This window comes from Crinia signifera, chromosome 7, assembly GCF_055691185.1.
Source record: "Crinia signifera chromosome 7, ASM5569118v1, whole genome shotgun sequence".
Taxonomy (NCBI): Eukaryota; Metazoa; Chordata; class Amphibia; order Anura; family Myobatrachidae; genus Crinia; species Crinia signifera.
In genome coordinates this window covers 114,534,254-114,546,448 of record NC_139223.1, presented here as the reverse complement: position 1 = coordinate 114,546,448, position 12,195 = coordinate 114,534,254, and the positions used below count along the sequence as shown (strand labels likewise).

General features: G+C 41.9%; 1 pseudogene; it reads left to right on the top strand.

Moving 5' to 3' along the window:
* The first annotated feature begins 6,993 nt into the window (after positions 1-6,993).
* On the top strand, positions 6,994-7,113 carry LOC146025326 (5S ribosomal RNA; annotated as a pseudogene).
* Positions 7,114-12,195: the final 5,082 nt, after the last annotated feature.

Genomic DNA, 12,195 nt, shown 5'->3' with positions numbered 1-12,195 from the left:
CACACCATAATGCCCGTTACACATAAAGCCTATCAAACATAATGTCACACACTGTAATGCCCATTACACATAAAGCCATCACCATAATGCCCATTACACATAAAGCCATCACCGTAATGCCCATTACACATAAAGCCATCACCGTAATGCCCATTACACATAATGCCACACACCGTAATGCCCATTACACATAATGCCAACGCCATAATGCCAATTACATATAATGACACACTGTAATGCCACACACCGAAATTCCCATTACACATAATGCCACACACCGTAATGCCCATTACACATAATGCCAATGCCATAATGCCAATTACATATAATGCCACACACACCGTAATGCCCATTACACATAATGCCACACCGTAATGCCTATTAAATATAATGCCACACCGTAATGCCCAGTACACATAATGCCAACACTATAATGCCAATTACATATAATGCCAACACCATAATGCCAATTACATATAATGCCAACACCATAATGCCAATTACATATAATGCCACACACCGAAATGCCCATTATACATAATGCCACACCGTAATGCCAATTAAATATAATGCCACACACCGTAATGCCAATTACATATAATGCCACACACTGTAATGCCAATTACATATAATGCCACACACCGTAATGCCAATTACATATGCCACACCCCGAAATGCCCATTACACATAATGCCAATTAAATATAATGCCATCACCATAATGCCCATTATACATGTTACCAACAATGTAATGCCCATAAAACATAATGCCAAATGCCATAATGCCCATTAAACATAATGCCAATACTGTAATGCCAATTAAACTAAATAATTATACCATATAAATGCTGCTTACCTATATCGCTTGTTGCAAGGGGTTACATGCTTCTTGACAGGAGTTTCACCAAGGTGTGCCATTTAAATAGCGCGCCAGCGCTACCCGAATCAGCACTTCCGGGGTAGCGCTGGCCGCGCTGTTCTCTTCTTACAGACACTAGAGGTATAGCAGTACCTCTAGTGTCTGTCTCCTATAAGGTGGCTGCCATTTTGGAAGAGGCCGTCACCCTATATTCATGCGGCCACTGCCAGGAAGCTGGGAGTGTGCTGGACAGACGGAGGTGGCCGCCGGCCGGTGGCTGCAGCGGTGATGGCTGGGCTGCAGCAGCGTGTGCAAGATGCACACAGCGGCCCAGCCAGCAGTTAGTCATACCGGCCTGGGGGGCATGTGGCACTCTGACCCCCGGCCCAGCCCGCCTCTGATGGCAGTTCCTCACCTGGCTACCTTCTCTGTACATCTCTTATCAAAACTCAGAGAATCTCCAACAGTATATACTGCTGCACATGTTTATAATGCCGGCATGTACCCCATGGCTCATGTATTGTGTGCAAATCTGTCTCTGGTACTTGTCAGGGACTCCTCAGCCATTTACCTCACAACACGTCCCTGCATGATTGAAATTAGTGATAAATTCATTATTTTATAGTCATGGTCAGGAATTGGAAATTCCTGACCATATCAGACTATTCTGCATGACTATGAAAAGTGATATTTGTCTACTACCATAGGAATGATGTCTTCAACTAATTGCTCACTTTTACCGCCAAGTTCCCTGGCCTGTAATTGTGAATATTGCAACATTGCTAATCCTCCTAAACCTTTAAAATAAAAGTGTTTACTTTGCCAAGTTTCACTACTGGCTTCTGTCTGATCTAGCTCCTGTATTTCAGTTGCCAGAACAATTAGCAGAATTTGGACAGTAATTCTATTTTCAATAAATCCATAATAAAAGTTTGGGTCAAAGAAAAGGGATAAATAAATATAGATAACCAATTTTAGCATACTTGCAACTTATTATTACTATTAGTATAGTAGTAATAGGGTAGAGGTGGTGGTAGTAGTAGTAGTAAAGGTATTAGCAGTAGTAATAATTATGGACGTACATCTTTAGTAAACCTTATTACTTATGTACTACCACTAATACTACTACTAATAATAAGATTAATAGTAGTAGTAGTAGTAGTAGTAGTAGTAGTAGTAAAGTAGTAGTAGTAGCAGTAGTAGTATTTTTTTTAGGTGTAGGAGTAATAATGGTAGTTTTGCAGTTGTAGTATTATCAGTGCAGTGTTATTAATAGTTGTAGTAATAATAGAACTTTTAGTGGTAGTAGTATTAGCAGCAGTACAGGGGCCTACACAAGTGGTGATTTAGGGGCATTTTCTAAGTGATCTAACTAGAATAATTGTTCCACATCATCGCTGCCCATACACACTATGCAAAATCTTTAGTTATAACACAAATAGGTCAAATATTGAGTGTGTTCCCAACTATAGTATGCACCAGAGCTATATAAAGAAGTGTTAGTAATAAAATAATGCTAATAATAGGTATATGAAATAGTGCTGACTGTTGCTTGACCTGGATTGTTGTTTGCCAGTCCCCTTGTGTGGAACTAAAATGAAAATGTCTCCTATCATAGTGAAGTATGACAGTGAGGCAATAAAGACACATTTGTACTGTGAATACACATGAAGCTTTCAGAGGTTTCTATCTGTGACAGGAAAGTAAACAGATGGCGATGGCTCTTTCCTGGCACAATTCTCCAAAGTCAGATTGAGTAAAAGCTCTTCAAGGACTTGTTTTACCTTTAAACCCATTGAATGTTTCATGGACAGCCATTTACTCACAGAGGGAAATAAGAGCTCCGCGTCTGGCTCAGTGATTTTGTCGCTGTAATCTCAGTGATTGGCAGCTGACCTTCTACAACATTTTACCATATGAAAAACACATTTATATAAAAGGAGACGGGCATTAATTATGTATAAAATAATGCTCTATCTTTCTAAAGAGACCAGTAAATGTATTACTGTTATAGCTGATTCCTTAACTACTGTATGTCTGCATTAATAATACTATAATGTGATAGAACAAATGTGAGTATACTGTAGGAGCTGGACAGACACTTTTAAAATGGCATTATTAAAAAACTTCCCTGATATATAATATATATCCACAAATCCAATCCACCAATTGAAGAGGGTCCAAAAATATAGGGAGGTAAATAAAATATCACTCACCAGGCTTTCACTTTAACGAACAAATGAATGAGTCCTTTGATAATTAAGCAGATTAAAAGTACAGCATGTCAACGTTTCGGGCAACTGTGTGCCCTCTGTCAAGACCAGGTATGGGAGCAGTCAGATACAGCAGATATACTAAGTCCAGGGTGTGGCACTCGGAAATAATATGCCCACAATTCAGAGGTGTAGTAACATTTCAGTTTATAACAACTGTTTTTGAGTTAGAAATAAGTGAACCACATACCTTTATACCTGTTTCCATGCTGCTCTGCTGGTGAGGCCGCTCAACCACCTCGCAGTCTCCAGTGCTAATGATGTCACTCCGTTAGCTGAGCAGCATCACCCAGCATCGCGTGTCTGTTTCCTAGGCAACCAAGACGCTGCATGGGAATTAATACATACAGTGAAAATAAAAATGACAGTGCACTAAACAATCAAAAGTTACAACACAACACTTATAAGCTAAGCACATAAGTACCGCACAATATACTGAAGAATATATGTTAACGTTAACTTTAGCTCTAAGAATTAATGGAAGCAAACATTCACCATGTTGATAATGCGGTAATGCAGGCTTTGAGGGGAGTGCGTGGTTGAAATGCCATGCAACTTGCTTGTGCCCATGGTTATTGCACTGCGGATGGCCGATATCCTTTCCTAAAATTTTTGCTCTGTCTTGCTGTATACTAGCCCGCAGGGGCAAATAATTTCATAAACTACATAGGTCAAGTTGCAATCAATTAAAATGGTAGCATATGGCATATGTATGGCCTGAATGAGGATGTTGAAAAAGTGTCGCCAGTCCGCATAAACTGACAGGTGACACATCCGTATTGACTGCATCCCAAATGGCCTGTTGGAAGAAATGATTCTAACGGCTTATTGGACCTCATTTTGGCCATATCCATCTTGACCAGCCATGATCTGAGGTTTTTGCCCCGAGAGTAGCAGGCCATTAATCTGGTGGTGGAAAGCCCTAGGTTAGTGTTAGAAGTGATGATGGGCCACTGTTTGTTGGCTATCTTTTAAATGGAAGGGGAGTTGGAATGATACTTATTCACCCATGGAAGCATTGTATCTTTCATGGGTTTAGTTTCCTTAGACGTTGTTAGAAAAGTACTGTGGTTCAAGTTCAATGCTTTGGATTTTGCTTGTTCTAATGTATTTAATGCATTCCCAGGACTGGTGCGTTTTTGTTAAATATCAATCTCCGTAATGGCTGTATTAATATTGCTATTGATGCAAGTAATTTGCACCATTTGTGAAAAAGGTAAACCTCTAATTAAAGAGGGTAAATGACAAACACTCATCTTTAATATTAAATCCGATCAGTCAGTTTAGTGAATACCGTGGTAATTGATTGACCATTTTGTGCCATTACTTTAATGTCTAGGAAATTCATTTCTATTTGATTCAGAGAATATGTGAACCTACTTGTCCTGCCAAAGCATGAAATTGTTGCATTAATTCTTCAAACACTTCTTTGGGCCCACTCGATACAACAAACAGATTGTTGACTAAATGAAACAATGTTATTCATCATAACCTCTTTCCTGTAAAACAATTCCTCCTGCACCATAAACATAACGATATTAGCATTACACGGAACTGTGCTAGAACCCATCGCGCAGCCCCGTGTTTGCAGATAGAATCTATCATCATAAATGAAAAAAACTGTTAAAGAGTATTAACTACTTAATATCTCAATGTTATGCCTCCAGCCCAAAACTATGTGAGATTGAGGTATATAGGCTTACCACATCGACACCAATTATCCAACTATCATTGGGTGCCATACTGTATCTATTTCTTGCAATTTTAGTAAACAAAAAAAATTGACCTGTGTCATGCAGTGGGTTGAAAGAGGGAGGCTCTGATGGGATGTCCCGGTGGTGACTGGTCATCCTTATGTATTTTTGGTTTAGTATAATATAATGGTACTATAGGAAAGTCAGGAACCAAAGAAGTAATCCATTCTTTTTTTTTAACAATATGTTTATTGAATTTTTCCTTAATCAGAGGGGGGGGGGGGGTACAGAAAGGGAAAAGGAGGGGTTATGATAAACATACTAAAAACATAGAAAACCAGGGGTGTACACTATCAGTGCATAAACATCTTGTTCTAGGCATAGTAGTCAATTTAAAATCCACTTACTTACTAAATTTTAGCAAGGTGGATTACATCGGACACACATATCATTAATACTCAGAGCATGGAGAGTTTAAAAGATTGATATCTAAAGAGGTGTTGGTCATTGTTGTATGGCCCGTGTCTTCTCTATATGTAGTCCACCCCATCCACTTCATATGTATAGAATTAGAGGAGGAGGAATACTGAGCTCCGGCCGTCTCAAAGTCGTAGTGCCTCTGAACTTTATCACATATCACGTCAATACTAGGAATCCCAGCTGACCTCCATAATTGGGCAATAGCTGCTTTTGTAGCAATCAAAATGTGCCCAAGGACATAGGATTCACCTGTAGCAGGTGGCCCCCATATGGATGTAGAAGAGCTGTTTCAGGATTAGCTTCAATCGACTCACCAATTACTTTACTAATCATGCAGAATACTGACTTCCAAAGTGGCTTTAGTACGGGGCACTCCCAGAATATATGGAAGACATTCCACCACAGTTTCTCCAGCATGATTTAGAGATATTAGGCCATATTTTATGCTGGCGGTCCGGTGTATAATACGCCCTGTGGATTAGTTTAAAGAACATCTCAGAGTGGTTGATACACCTGGACACTCTGAAACACGTCTTATATATTAGATTTCATTCCTCATCCTGCAAGGTTCTTTGGAAATCTCTCTCCCATAATGCCTGAGACCTAAGTTTAGTTGTACTGTTCTGAGTAACCAGGTAACTGTACCACCTGGAAATCCCTTCTTTCTGTTTGGGGTTACATAGTAAGAAGTAATCCATTCTTCACTGATTAGATCTGTGTAAATAGCTTCTTATAGAAGATCCACTAATTTTGTTTTTGCATTGCAAAGTTGGGTCTCAGGGCAGCTGGGTAAACTGGGAGATGGCGCATACTGATGAAGCCGATCCCGGCGAAACACGTGTCTAAACGGACACCCCAGCGACAGCAGCAGCAGCGTTACCCGCAAGGAGACCTTCTACACCGCGACCCCCAACCAGCCGCACTTCCACCCTGCCTGGACTCTATGCCCTGACGCCCGGCGGCGTCCCAGGTACCAGTGTCCTCCATCTGCGTCTGGCAGAGGAGTGACACTTCTGTTTATATAAAGGAACTGCTACAAACTTTCATATATACACAGTAACCAGTGGTTAATTAACACCGTTAGCCAGTGCTTGCAGTAGCCAGCATCAGAGCTGAGCTATTGAGTGGGGCAGCTGTAATAGGAACTGCTACAAATTGTCATACATACTTAATAACCAGTGGATAACTAACATTGTCAGCAAGTTCTTACAGTAGCCAGCATTGGAGCTGAGCTATTGAGTGGGGCAGCAGTGTGATAGTCCCAAATTGTGGATACTGGATAAAACCCATTTTTTGCCAAATTGCAATTGACCACCAGAAATAAGCAGGCAGGCTAAACCAATCACCTGGGTATTTAACCATATGTGTACCAAACATCACAGGCCTGACCATCAGCTATAATTAATTCCAATATCTATAGTGATCAGGCAACTTTGCCTCATTCATTACCAATTGCTTCCACTTAACCCTTTTCCAATCCCCCCTTCCCATCCTTGTTTCCCCCCCCCCCTTCCCTCCTTTCATGTTGTTTTCTCCCTTTGTTATGTCAGCACTGCAGCAATTCTCAAAGATAGATATTTAGCTGTAAGTCCGTTGGTGGCCACACAACCTGGGTATCCAGTCAGCTATCAATGCTCTAAACCGCAGTTAACCAGGCAATTCTAATTTTGGGAAGTAAAACCTCAAAAAAATACCACCATACCTCACTGGAACTGCCCAAACACTTCCCGAACTTGGAAGCTAAGCAGTGACGGGCCAGAATAGTATTCTTGTGGGGGACCCCTGAAGAACATCTGGTGTGGTATTAATATAGAGGTATCCCTAAGATAATTGCACTGGACACGCCTACTGCATGAGCAATATAAGCTGTGAAAATACCAAAAATTACCGTTGCTGGGGTAATCTATATCCCTACGGGTGATTCGAACCTGTAGGTGATTTAAACCATTCATTTTCGCCCATAATCACATTGTCCACATGTCAATGATGATAAGGACGTAGTGCGCAGAATGGAGAGTAAGGTGTGAGAAGTGAAAAGTGCCATCACACTACATTTTATGTATTAGATGTTTCATAACATTGGTACCCTTTTCTGAATCTCTCCTTCTCCTATTCTTTGGTGACTCCATATTAAAAGATCGAAATAAATGTTAAGTTTTAAATCAATTTCACATTTACAAATACAAGAGTGCGCCCACAAAGCTCTTTTTCTGTCTCACGTTTGCCCCCTCTTGAGCAAACGAAAACCCACCCTAAACTGCAGCATCATCTAGTTGACATTACTCCTCCATTTTATAATCTCAGATGTCTTGCAGAACAATTCCTCCCCCTTTGTCTGCAGGTATGATAATTACATTTTTGTTTTGTGACAAAGATTTTAATGATTATTTTTCAAGTGGAGATAGGTTAATGTGACGATTAGGTATACAGTAAGTTGTGTGAACTGATGTACTTCTTGATCTAATATCCTGACAAAGGTTTTAATACTGGTGTTATTTGATAACGGGTCAAAAGATGACTGTGGATAAAATTGTTTTAATTTATCCGTGGTTTTAATTTTACCATGGTGTCACCGCCTGGATTCGGAGAGCGTGAGTGAAAAAGTTAAGTTTACAGTGCAGGGCATTTTTTTTTGATGTGCCATTGGAGCTGATCAAAGTTGGAAGAGGGGACAAATTATAAGCCTTTACTTAATAATTGATGTTCATTGGCTGATAGATCGTAGACAGATAGATTATATACAGTATGATGTTCATTTCAGTTTCTGGGGCCTTCAAGTTGTCTTGGCACAACGAAACGCGTCAGTTATTTGGCACCACTTTGGCACCGGACTCTTCACCACCATCCCCTTGAACCAGCTACTCCTCCTGTTTCCCCACGGACTGCCCCATACCCCCTCCGGAACCTCCAGACTGGATTACAAAATTGGTTACCACCTGCTTAATCATTGGAGCCGATCCGAGAAGTGAGGTAATTTACTCCATCTTTTTTGCCCACCAGTGGATCAAAGAACCAAGGTCTCCAGCAGGAACCATGGATACCCCAGTACCAGCCTAATCCGGATATCCCAACTTGTCCCACTCATTTGTGGGGATTACCAGTACTCTTTGGGAGGAGAGCATATCTTTGGAACAAGCGGGACTCACATAAGTATTCAATGTCCTTTTTAAGTGGTGTTTTCTGTTTCCCATTAATGGCCATATAATATTGCAATATCATTTTTTATACTATTTTATTAATTGTGTCATCATATATGTGTATAATTAAATTAACTTATATTTTCATGTGATACCCATCATTTTTCTAATTTCATAAGTAATTTTTAAGTATTTTTATTGATCAACCAATAATACCTTGAGTGCTCCACAAACCCCATTTTCTTCTTCTGTTTCCTGTTTTTAGGGGACTGAACTCCCCCTCAGTGTGAGCAGCCTACTTAACAGCCCACCCTATAAGCGTCTTTATCACCCACGGTGATTCTTGTTCTCCATAGTCAGCATAGTTCCCCTCACACAGCGTAGTCAACCCGGCGTCCCTGGCAAGCCTATTGAGTGCCTCTCACACAGCGCCGGTAACCGCTAGATCCCCTGCATTGGCGGACGCTGGCAGAGAGTAGATTATGTGGGCACTGGCGGAGAGGCGCTCCATCTGCCAGAGACGCACAAGTGCCTCATACGCAGGTGCATCTCAGAAATTTGTGCGGCACCCTTGCCCGTGTCCGCTTCATGGAGATGGTCAGGGTTAAGGGTTTGGTCGCTTGTGCATCTTGAGCACAAAGAGGGGGTGGTGCAGGTGCAAGTGCGTCTCATGCACAATAATGGACACATTCGCCAGTGCTCCATATTACATACTGGCAAATGCCTCCATTTCAAACCCCCAGTATCCACATCGGTGTGGAGTTGATTTTATAAAGTGTGGCGAGTGCAGCGAGCCACCGAACCCGAAGCGTGGCATGCATGTTTCAGGAACACATTCACACCTGGGTGTCTCAGGAACACATTCACTGTCATGTCAGGCAGGTTAAAAATGATCAATGGTTCCCACACAATAATAAGCGCTGACTGACTACGCTAACTGTGTAAAGCTGACTGACTACGCTAACTGCGTAAGCTCCGGTTAGGCGCGAACATACACACAGTCACAGACAAAAGCAGACTATGCTGACTATGCTGACTTCACACTGACTAAGCTGACTACGCTGACTATGCTGGCTGCGGGAACACAAGTACCCTCTTAGTTCCACAGCAGAACCAATAGTTAAGTAAAAACACAAACACACCAGAAAAATAAAACTTGAATGCACATGGATCCCTTTCATACATACTCACTTACAGTATCTTGATAGAAGTTCTGTCCCCTTCTCCAGTAGAAATCCAGTATGGGAGTACCTGTGGTGGGAAACTATACTTACATCCTCCTAGGTGTGGATTGCGTCCTCTTGGGTCCATATAGGTATCCATGTGGATATTTTGCAGTTACTGGTACATTTCAGGCTGACAGTACTATCACAAGCATTCAAGTGCTGTCCCGAAATATGTGCCGCCCCTAGCCATGTGCCTCACGTGCCTAATGGGAAGTTTGCTCTGGGCGGGAAGGGTATGGCGTGGGGCGGCGGGGGATGCATTTTTCAATTGAGACATCCCGGCCCAAGAATGGGAAATGCAAACTGCTTACTATAAAATGTGAATTGAAGGGTTTGGAGCAGTTTTTCATGAAAACTTCTCGAAAAGTATTTTAGTATGTTTAGATGAATCTAAAATAATCTAAAAATGGTGGGAAAATGTCCCACATAGGGGACTTACTAACTTACTAACATAAAAGAGCTTAAAGATGTGTTTAAACCAGGGGTTCCCAATCTTTTTTGAATCACGGCACCCTAGAGTATCAGAATTTTTCACGGCACCCCTAGGCCAAAAAAAATGTAATTAGATAGGGTTTATATGCAATTCTTAGGGTCAGTTATGTGGTAAAGGGCATGATTTGCTTCTGTTTGTACACATTTTATGATTGGCAGCCACCAGCACTGGTTTTGATCATAAATAATTAACCAATAATAATTTGAGTTGGTCCTGGACCACCAACTCAGGGCCCCCTGCAAGTGTCCCAAGGCACCCCAGGGAGCCACGGCACACAGTTTGGGAACCACTGGTTTAAACAATAGGATATCTAAACTGGAGTAAAGAGATAGCAATCCTTTGCTTGTTTTTTTTTTCATTAATTTAAAATTATTTAAGAAACTAACTGTACCTTTTCCACTAAAATCCCAGATTCGGCTTGGGACCCTGTGTACAGTGCACTTTTTACCAGGATTATTCCCAGGTCATATCCTTTCGCGCTGCACCTATGTGCAGTGGTTTTGTCCTGCTGGCCCTTGGAGATTACATCATCTTCAACTGCCAATGACCCAGCTCCCCCTATGCTTTTACTGGGACCTGGGTGGTTTACCATGGTCATCTGTTTACACTGCCCCATTACCCAGGTTATTTTTCAGGGACCCTTTTCTGCTGAGTTGTGACTAAATAAAAAGCAGTTTTCCTGCCAATTACATTTTACAAGGTTAAGGTGAATGGCCTGACAAATAAGCAACCTGCAAATGTGCAAAGATGGTACCATCTAAACCAGGGCTGGGCAACACCGGCCCTCCAGATGTTGATGAACTACACATCCCAGCATGCCTTGCATCAGTTTCAGCATGGCCACATAGCAAAACTAATGCAAAGCATCCTGGGATGTGTAGTTCATTAACATCTGGAGGGCCGGTGTTGCCCAGCCCTGATCTAAACGGTACTTTCATAGAAAAAAAATCTTAATTAGACTTGAGTCTTCATTATGCGTGAATCAAGCATTTGGATAATGCTGAAGCTGTTCAGATTATGATGATCAGACAGGTAAAAAATGAAGTTTATTCTGTGTGAAGTAACACTTACCAATTACTTCAAAAAACTGTTCCAAAGAAAGTGAGGGGAATGAGATGTTAAACATTTCACAGAACAGCTCAGACTGAAATAGCTGGCCTTGGTCTGCTACCAGCTCTTCTCAGTTACAGTACTGTTTGTCTATACCTTTTTGTGATCCTTAAAGAGATCCAAATAAATGCAAAGAAATGCATTATTTAAAGAATGTTATACAGAAAAGCTGCACGACAGAATAGCAGATACTGTAGATATGTAATAACTGCCAGATTGCTCATATACAAGAAATCTTCTTTCCCTGCTGCTTTGTAATTGGAACCATCTGCTCCTATGCTCATCATTTCTCTCCACAATAGGAAACATAGTTCTGTTATTATATGGTCTGGTGATATAAATTGTCAACAAGAAGACCTACACATTTATATTATTTATTGTTGAAATGGGAACATATTGGGGGTGTTTGCAGGCCAGGCGACAGGGGGGTCAAAGGGGACAACTGACCCGGGCCCCAGCGATCAGAGGGGCCCCAAAATAAGCCCCGCTTAGCTGCTGGGTCACTCATCCCTCCCTGCACCCAGCCGCCCAGCAATCAATTGCTGCGGGCGGCCGGCACTTGATTCCCCTTCCCCCTTCCAGCCCCCCCAAACAAGAATTTTTGTGGCCGCCGCTGGGACTCGGGAGAGGGGTTTGCTCTTACTGTGCTGCCTGGGTATGGACGCCAGTCGGCACATGCAGCTCCCGCCTGCACCGCTTACACACTCACACTGACATGAGCCTGCTACGGAAGGCATTTTACAACCTTCCACAGCAGCACCGGCTCATGTCAGTGTCTGCAAGCGGCGTCCGGGAGACTTCCGCAGCAGGCTCATGTCAGTGTGAGTGTGTAAGCAGTGCCCCCATGGGAACAAGTATGCACTCCCTATGGCAAGGAGCATGTAAACCCCTGGTAAGGAGCATGTAAACCCCTGGCAAGAAGCA